The 7,660-nt window shown below is 37.6% G+C and overlaps 1 non-coding gene across 1 annotated transcript; it reads left to right on the top strand.

Moving 5' to 3' along the window:
* The first annotated feature begins 1,629 nt into the window (after positions 1 to 1,629).
* Positions 1,630 to 1,736, top strand: LOC128294295 (small nucleolar RNA R71). Its single transcript, XR_008284609.1, has one exon. It is a non-coding gene; the product is annotated as a small nucleolar RNA R71 (small nucleolar RNA).
* Positions 1,737 to 7,660: the final 5,924 nt, after the last annotated feature.

The following is a 7,660-nucleotide window of genomic DNA, read 5'->3' as shown; positions in this document are numbered from 1 at the left end:
ATCATCATCTACCCCCTCTCCTTCTGTAAGACACAGTTCCATCGTGTCCTTATGTACGATTTCCTAAAAAGAATCTTGAGTAGTATGATCAATAGAGTCGATAAAATAACATGAGTCATCCTGTTCTCTAGAAAATCTCATGACATCATAAATTTTAAAAATAATCTATTCGTCACCTACTCTAAGTACCAATTTACCATCACCCACATCAATTAAAGCTCTAACAGTGCTTAAAAATGGCCGACCTAAGATTAAAGGCACCTCAACATCTTCATCCATGTCAAGCACAATGAAATCAACAGGGAATATAAATTTATCTACTTTTACAAGTACGTCATCTATAATTCCCCTAGGATATTTAACTGATCTATCAGCTAATTGAATACTCATCCTAGTGGGTTTAAGTTCCCCAAGACCAAGTTGTTTAAACATTTTATATGACATCAAATTAATGCTTGTGCCTAAATCAGCTAGTGCTTTATCAACACTCAAACAACCAATTAAGTAGAGAATAGTAAAACTTCCTGGATCTTTCAGTTTGGTTGGCAGTTTATTTTGGAGTATGGTTGAGCACTTCTCATTAAGTTCCACTGTAGATAAGTCTTCAAACTTCCTTTTGTTTGTTAGAAGCTCATTTAAAAATTTTACATATGTAGGCATCTGTGATATAGCTTCAACAAAAGGTAAGTTAATATGCAGTTGTTTAAAAATTTAAGAAATTTACCGAATTGTGCATCCATGCAGTCTTTCTTCAACTTTGCTAGGTATGGGATTGGTGCTTTATATTCTTTTGGCATTAGATTGTCATTGTTTTTGTGTTCGACCTCCTTTCTGTCAGCTTCTTGTGGTGCCATCTTTTCAGATTCAACTAACACTTTCCCACTCCTTAGTGTAACTGCTTTCACGTGCTCTTTTGGGTTGGGTTTAGTATTACTAGGTAGACTTCCTTGTGGTCGTTCGGATATTAATTTGGCGAGCTGTCTTATCTTAATTTTGAGCCCTTGGATCGACGCTTGTTGATTCTTAAGTGCTATCTCGGTATTCTAAAAACGAGTTTCTGACACCGAGATGAATTTTGTTAGTATCTCCTCAAGGATTGACTTTTTCTCTTATTGGTAGGGTGGTTGTTAAAAGCTTAGAGGTGGTGGTCTCTGATTCCCTTGGCCTCCCCATGAGAAATTTGAGTGGTTCCTCCAACCTGCATTGTAAGTATTACTATAAGGATTATTTTGAGATCGAGGATTATTACCCATGTAATTTAACTTCTCGTTCTCCATGTTGTGGCCATAGGGTGGGTATTCTAACTTGCTTGATCCACTTCCACTTGCTTCACACTGCACTATTGGGTGAACTTGTGAAGACCAAAGAAAACCGTCAATTTTTCTATTCAAAAGTTTTACCTGATTAAAGAGCATGGTGACTGAATCGACATTAAAAACGTCGGCTGTTTTCATTTGCTTTGTCCTCATGATTTTCCACTGATAATTATTCAGTGACATTTCTTCTATAAATTCATAAGCATCCTCAGGTGTCTTATTATTAATAGTTCCACCAGCAGCTGCGTCAATCATCTATTTAGTCGAAGGATTTAGGCCATTGTCAAACGTTTGAACCTGTAGCTAGAGTGGAAACCCATGGTGAGGGCATCTTCGCAAAATGTCCTTGTATCTCTCCCATTCATTGTAGAGTGTTTCTAAATCCATCTGCACAAAAGAAGAGATACCATTAGTCATTTTAACCGACGAAAAATATTTTAATTAAAACGTTTCGGTCATTTGTTCCCAAGTAGTGATTGAACTTTGTGGTAACGAGTTCAACCGCTGTTTAGCTTTGTTCCTCAATGAAAAAGGGAATAACCGAATGCGAACGGAGTCGTCAGAAACGGCATTGATTTTAAAAGTGTCACAGAATTCTAAGAAATTCGCCAAATAAGCTTTTGGGTCCTTGTCCTGCAAACCATCAAACTGAACAAACTGTTGGATCATTTGAATGGTGTTAGGTTTCAGTTCAAAATTATTCACAGCAACAGCAGGCCTAACTATGCTCGATTCAGTTTCTGCTAAAGAAGGTTTAGCATAATCATACATAGTACGCGGAGTAGGATTTTGATTTACTGGATCAGCGGAAATCGCAGGAGGTAGTGGATTTTCCTGGTTTTCAGCCATCTCCTCGGTTTTGGTTGAAGTATCGTCCTTTTGCTCTTCCTCTGTGTATCATCAGCTTCGCCTTATTTTTCTCGGTTTTTGCGAACTGTGCGATCGATCTCACTATCAAACAGTAATGGTCCCGACGGGTTTCTTCTAGTCATACACTATAAAAACCTGCTAGGAACGAATAAAAGAAAAATTAGAAAAGAAAATAAAAATTTAAATTGCAAATAAAGTAAAATGGCTAAAGTAATAAAAATCGAGTGTTCCTAACATCTTAGTTCCCCGGCAACGGTGTCAAAAACTTGATACGTGATATTCGCGACAGGTTTTAAAAATTTATAATTAATCATTCTTGAAACTAACTATTATCATGATGAAGGCAAGTGTACCATCGAACAGTAGTATAGCTTTAGCAAGACCAGATTGTCGAACCCAAAGGAACCAAGAGTACTAGTAATTACTTTCTTTTTATTATCTAGCCTAAAAATTAAGGGATTTGTCTATCTAAACTAATTAACTACACTAAGGGTGCACAGAGAGAAAATTAGGAAAAATCTTTAGGGAAAATTCTATTTATTAAGACAATAACTAAGGAAAAATCCACCTAGACTTCACTTGTTATTTGACTCTGAATCAGACGATTTATTCATTTGACTTGATCCGTAGAAATCCCTAAGTTATATTATTATCTCTTTTGAGACTAATAATGTCTAACCCTAGGTTGATTAATTGAAATCTCTTTCTAATTAACGCCCTAGTGTTGCATTAACTCGATCTATGGATCCTCTTATTAGGTTTCACCTTAATCCGGCAAAATCATATCACCCTATCTCTAGGCGTGCAATCAACTCCTCTTAATTACGACAAATTTACTCTTAGACAGGGTCTTTTCCTCCTCTAAATAAGAGCATTAACTTGAATCAATATTCTGGAATATTAAAACAAGAATTAAGAACACATAATTAAGAACAAGTCAAATATTTATCATGCAATTCAGATAATAATAACAAGATCTGTCTTAAGTTTCATTCCTCTTAGGTATTTAGGGGGTTTAGTTCATAATTATGAAAGAGAACATTTCAAAAGAATAAAGATAACAAAACATAAAGAAAACCCAAAACCTCTGAATGGAAATTGAAGGGAGATCTTTAGTCTTGACGATGAATCCGGCTTCTGAGATGGATCAATCGGCTTTCCTTGAGTAATTCCTTGCCTTCTACTCCGTGTGTCTCTTCTAAGTGCCTCATCAGGTGTTGAAATAGGCTTTTGAATGCCTAAGAGCCTTCAAAAGTGACCTTTTCCGAATAGGACTATACTTGGGCTTGACGGGGACACGCCCGTGTGCGATTGCTCCAGCCCGTGGTCAAGGCTGTTAAATAGGCACGGGTGTGTAGTCTACCCACGTAAGTCGTGCTTCAATCCTACCAAATGGACATGGCCGTGTGGCTTACCTCCAGGCCGTGTTAATTTCCTATATAGGTCTATTTTCTCCATTTTCGGCTCGTTTCTCGCTCTTTTTACTCTCCTATGCTCACCTAAGTATAAAACATGAAATTAAATAATTAGGAGCATTGAATTCACCAAATCTAAGGAGAAACTATCCATAAATGTGCTAAGCATGGGATAAAAATATGTATAAATTATGGTTTATCAAGAAACTATTCCTTCGTGAGGTTTTCACCTCCACATAGGATAGTGGATCGCTTTTGGGATACATCCATACCTATGTCTTCGTGAGATTTTCATCTCCGTGCAGCCATAGGGAAATGTATTCCCCTAAACTGAACTCGGTCCATATGAGCCTATAATGGGTGAGGATCGAGGAATCTGCCGGTTCGGGTACCTTTACTTTAGAACCAAATCACATATAGCGAACCTTAAGAGCCCACCCTAGGTAGAACCACTCCAAACCCTAGTGGTCACCCGAATAGGTGCTTTATTTTTTATTTTTTTTCCTTGCTTGTTTTTGCTTTGTACTAACCTGTTTCATTTTTTGCATTACACTTTCATCATGAAAAAAAGGTGTAGGTTCATGTTCAATTACTAACTAAAGAGTTTGTCATGGAAAATGGATTTCTTGATAAAGTGGAAGTCAATGCGATATGGTCCGAGAAAACGCAACGAAAGAAGGCTGGTAATCTGACAGGAAATATACGTCTTTGCTTCATTGCCCGAAGATTCAAACTGACAAGGCATATTCTAGAGCAGCCAATGTCCTTTGGTAGAAAGTCAAAACGAGAATGAGGGATTAAAGACTCGGGTGTCAAAGTTAGAAAGATCCTTGTATCAGTATTCTAATCGTAACTCTATAATCGAGTTGAAGGCTAGCTTGAGCAAAATTGAAGAGCTAAAAAGGAAGATAGAAGAACTTGAAACCGTGCTGCAAAATGTGATTTTCAAGTTGAACTCCTTAAGGAGAATAATGAGCAGTGGAAAAAACAACTTCATCAACCACAAGATCAGGTCAGGAATAAGGATTACGTCATGGGTGCAGCCTTAGCTCAAGTGCTAGAGGTGGCTGATCAGTGACAAACCCTAGCAGTCTAGGCCGATGTACTGAGTTTAAAATACGAGTCAGAATCAAATCGAGGCCGAGAGCTAGCTTGGCTTCTTATGCAGGTTAAGTCTTTAAGTATCAGGGCAAGGCCATATATGTAATAGGTTTTCTGCAAAGAAATTTGTTTACTAGTAAAGTTGTTCTAATGGAATTGAACTAAAATCAACGCCTTTTTGCATTCATCTTTTTGATTCATTAACGTTGCATTTCATCGCATGCAATAATTTTTATGAAATCCAAAAGTGGGTCGAGTTCAAAACTCTCGTACAGAGCTTGATGAATAACAAAGAGTTGAAAAGAAAACTAAAAAATTTTGTTCCTACATCCCTGAAGTGTTCTGAACAACTAGACCATGGAAGAGATCGCTGTAGTTTTTAGGACCATTTCAAAGTAATATTCAGAACACACCTGTTACTCTAAGCCTGAGAGCAATAGGAATCTTTTTGTGAAAAAGGAAAATGTCCACTATTTTTATTTCAATAAAAATAATGCATCTTCATGCCCTACTTGGAAAATATTCTTCTATTCTTTCATTTTATTCATATTCATACCATACAAATAGTTACTCTTAGATTTATTTGTTCTTTGGATATTCCTTCATACCTACAATAGGTCTCCAGATATGAACGATATGATGGCGCTACTACTGACCTAGAATCTCCTTTTGAGTAAGAAATGTGTCTAGAGGGATCTCAGGACTTTGAAGATGACAGAGACTGTAATTTATCCCTGGATTTGTTAGGGATGGTAGAACAAGAAGAGTAATAGATTCTACCTCACAAAGAGTTAGTAGAGATTATGAACTTGGGAGACAGACAAGAAAAGAAAGAAGTGATGATTGGAGCTTGCATCGCCGAAGAAACAAAGTTAGACCTCATTTAGTTACTTCAATTCAAAGATATCTTCGCATAGTCATATCAAGATATGCCCGGGTTAAGTACTGATATCATGGTACACCGGCTCCATGTAAAAGAAGAATGCAAGCCAGTTCAACAGAAACTCCGAAAGATGAGGCTTGATGTCTTGTTAAAAATAAAAGAAGAGGTCAAGAAGCAATACTCAGAATGGGTAGCCAATATCATCCCCGTCCCTAAAAGATGAAAAGGTCACTCACTATTCTCCTTCATGAATAGTTTCTTCGGACACAACCAAATTAAGATGCATCCTGAAGATATGGAAAAAAGGTCATTCGTAACCATGTAGGGAATATTTTGCTATAAAGTGATGCCATTTGGTCTGAAATGTGGGAGCGACGTATCAAAAAGCCATGATAACCCTGTTTTATGATATAATTGAAGTTTATGCCGACGATATGATTGCCAAATCCTGAACAAAAAAGGAACATGTGCAAGTTTTGAAGAAATTTTTATTGAGATTGATAAAATTCCAACTAAATCTCAATCCAACAAAATGTACCTTCGAGGCTAGGTCAAAGAAACTGTTAGGATTCGTAGTCAGTGAACAGCGGACTAAGATTGACCAGATAAAGTCAAAGCTATACAAGAGCTACCTTTGCCGCGTATTCAAAGAGAAGTTAAAGGTTTCTGGGGGAGGTTAAATTACATTGCTCGATTCATTTCACAACTAACCGAGAAATGCGACCCCATATTCTGTCTTCTCAAGAAACACAATCCAGGTGTTTGGGATGAGGAGTGCTAGAAAACTTTTGACAAGGTTAAACAACACATGCCCCAGTGCTGATGCCACCTAGTCTTAGATAAGCCATTGATACTGTATTTGACAGTATTTGATAATTCTATGGAATGTGTGATGGGCCAATACGATGAGTCAAGAAGGAAAGAAAGGACGATATACTACCTTAGTAAGAAGTTCACTGAATGTGAGACAAGGTACTCACTGATTGAGAAATTGTGTTGTGCCTTAATCTAGACAACTCAAATATTAAGACAGTATATGTTGTACCATACAACTTAGCTCATCTCAAAACTCGATCCCCTAAAGTACATGATAGAGTCGACCGCTTTGAATGGAAGAATGGCCCGGTGGCAAATTCTACTTTCCGAATTTGACATAGTTTGTGTGAATCAAAAGGCTATAAAAGGGAATGCAATAGCAGATTTTTTAGCCAGTAGAGCTCTAGAAGATTACAGGCCTTTGAACTTTGATTTCCCGAATGAAGATCTAATGTATATTGCAACAACTGAAGAAGACTCTCAAAAAGGTCATCCTTGGAAACTAAACTTTGATGGAACCTCAAACGCTGTGGGTAACGGAATCGGGGCAGTCCTAGTATCCCCAAACGGAGATCATTATCCCTTTACTAGCAAATTAGATTTTGATTGCACGAACAATATGGTAGAATACGAAGCATGTATCATGGGCATCCGCACAGCTATTGAACGTAAAATCAAAGTGCTAGAGGTATATAGAGATTCTACACTAGTGATCTATCAACTCAAAGGTGAATGGGAGACGAGAGACCCCAAGTTAATCAATTACTGAAGGCTGGTTCTGGAGTTAATTGAGGAGTTTGATGACATCATCTTCTGCTATCTTTCACGAGACGAAAATCAGATGATTGACTCTTTGGCTACCTTGGCTTTGATGGTCAAAGTGAACAAATAAGAAGAAGTAAGACCTATCTAGATGAGTATTTATGAGACTCCATCTCATTATTACAACATCAAAGAGGAAGAAGAGAAGGATGATCACCCTTGGTACCACGATATACTGCGATACATGAAGGGTCGTAAATACCCTGACTAAGCAACTGAGAATAATAAAAGGACGCTAAGAACACTGGCCAGTGAATATGTCTTAAATGGGAAATCCTATATAAAAAGGGAAAGGATCAGGTGCGAATAAGATGTGTAGACGCCGTCGAGGCTAAGAAATTTTTGGAAGAAGTACATGAAGGTGTCTACGGAACACATGCCAATGGTTTTACAATGGCCAGGCAAATCATGAGATTCGGGTATTATTAGTCCACCAT

Source organism: Gossypium arboreum, chromosome 6 (genome assembly GCF_025698485.1).
Source record: "Gossypium arboreum isolate Shixiya-1 chromosome 6, ASM2569848v2, whole genome shotgun sequence".
Taxonomy (NCBI): domain Eukaryota; kingdom Viridiplantae; phylum Streptophyta; class Magnoliopsida; order Malvales; family Malvaceae; genus Gossypium; species Gossypium arboreum.
The sequence above is the reverse complement of the archived record's forward strand: the minus strand, read 5'-3'. Positions and strand labels throughout refer to the sequence as shown.